This window comes from Chenopodium album, chromosome 11 (assembly GCF_948465745.1).
Source record: "Chenopodium album chromosome 11, dcCheAlbu1.1, whole genome shotgun sequence".
Lineage (NCBI taxonomy): Eukaryota > Viridiplantae > Streptophyta > Magnoliopsida > Caryophyllales > Amaranthaceae > Chenopodium > Chenopodium album.
The window spans coordinates 38,358,249-38,360,456 of NC_137844.1; positions in this window are offsets into that span (position 1 = coordinate 38,358,249).

Consider the following 2,208-nt stretch of genomic DNA (forward strand, 5'->3'; position numbering starts at 1 on the left):
CAGACTTTGTTGAGGTTCCTCGAACACTTACATAACCGGCACCACCTGCATTCGTGGCTTCACATGATCAGAGTATTTTGGAGGCAATGTGCTGGTAATTGTATTTAACTGCCTTTTGGTTTGATATGCAAAATTCATAATTATTAACGTCATTGTGTACCAATGTTATCCCCAGCTATGTTTCCAAGCATGCCATGACACTGCTTCGAAGAATGACATCTTTGTTATTAAGTACTTGCACTAGGTTGGGTGGATGTCCAGTACTGGTATCATGTGACTTACTCACTTTAATTTGTGCTTTTATAGAAATTTTGATTATTTTATGAAACTGGCTCACCAAATTGTTGTTGTAGGGTGAGTTTATATCGTTTTGTGGAGGCGGATACGACCTAAGAAAACTGATGCATCCATCTCTGACAACTTTTGTGAATAATCCATGCTGCCGTGTGTTAGTTGTTGTTTCTGAGGTCAGTTATGTCCTGATCTTTATGTAGTTACTGATTCATACATTTATATAGTTACTCAACTAATTGTTTTTTTATCCAGCTTTTCATTCCTACCAGCCAAAGGTGTGATCCATTATTTTTCCGGATTTGTATTACATTGAAGTCTACTATGCCTTCGAGAATGATTCTATTACATGGCGATTCAGTAGCACCATCAGTCAGTTTTGATAACACACTGGTAAGGCCTACATATGCTGACTGTTGATCAAATTCATAAACAAGAAACAATAATAACAAGCAGCATTACTGTTTACATGCAGCTGATAAGCTCGGACTAAGTGTATGATGATATATTCAAATGCAGCATGAAAGGTGTTTGCGAATCAAAGTTGTATAGGAACATGGTGCTTGTGGATAGGAGTCCCGTATGAGTTTGGAATGTATGCAATCTTTCATGGGCCACGTTCAATGTCCAATCCACTAACGGCGCTGGCCCAAATTATTATATGTAGTTTGATTCTTCAGCATTCCATTTGACATGGCCCAAATTTTTTTTAGAAACATTCTGTGTTGTTACCCCTCAAGAACATTAAGTAATCAGTAGAATAAATGACTCATTTGAATGCCTAATTTGTAAAGTAGGCCTAAATTTCTAATAATATGTATATTCAATGCTCAAATTTGGAACATCAATTGTTATAAAACCACAAAAATGGGCTTTAATTACACCAGACTATTCAATTTATACAAATATTACTATTAGTCAAGGTTGAGGCCCAATTGTTGTAGGATCATTTTTAACTTTGTGGTACTACACAATTATAATTGGGCTACACAAATATAATTGGGCTACACAAATATTGCGGTACAAGTCTTTTGTAAGTGCAATTCATGGACTTACAAGACTTTTGTAAGTGCAATATTATAAATAATCATCTGGCCAAATATTAATACAAAAGACTTCAATACTCAAACAACTTTTACAAGCACAATACAGTTAAATGACTTAACAATTTGTACTTCAACGAGTTGCTGAAACTATCAACTAATCCGTAGCAGTCCTCTTTGTTGAATACAAGCACAGCTACTCCACCATCCACGACTGTTTTAGAAGACCCATACACTGCATAAGGGTGTATGTGGTGGCAAATTAAGCGTGCCATGTGTATTGACACTCTTGTTTCAGTTAAAATAATCACGTATGGCAAATTTAATTCGTAAATAACACGTAATTCTTTGAAGAACGTATTCCTCCCAACACTTTTACAGTTCCACAAAATGTATTTCTTGTTTTCCACCCCTCCCCATGCACTATGACTCCCTAACTTATTCGTAGTTCCTAAATTCAAGGTCACCTCAATCGACCTCCCATCTAACAAGTTGCTACTTTCCAACGAGTACTTTATGACAAACTCATACACACATAATGGTCTATTAGTTACAAATACGTGAAGATAATCTTTAGAACTATGTAGGTTTGCTTTATGTTGCTCACAACTAAGAACGGAGCACACTAGAGGTGGAATGATTGACCCGCTAAACAACATCCCTAATGATTCTGGGATAACGTTTTCAATTCCCGGACCATTTGCACCACCGTGCTTATTGAAAATCCATTGCACCGCAATCTTTAAAGCTTTTGGTAAAAGGGCGAGATCTGATAGATCAGGCAAATTCCCGGGGGTTACCTTATTATTCTTCTTAATAATAACAAGATCACCCCCTAAACTCCTACCTTCCGCTATTGACTTAGCCGCTAACT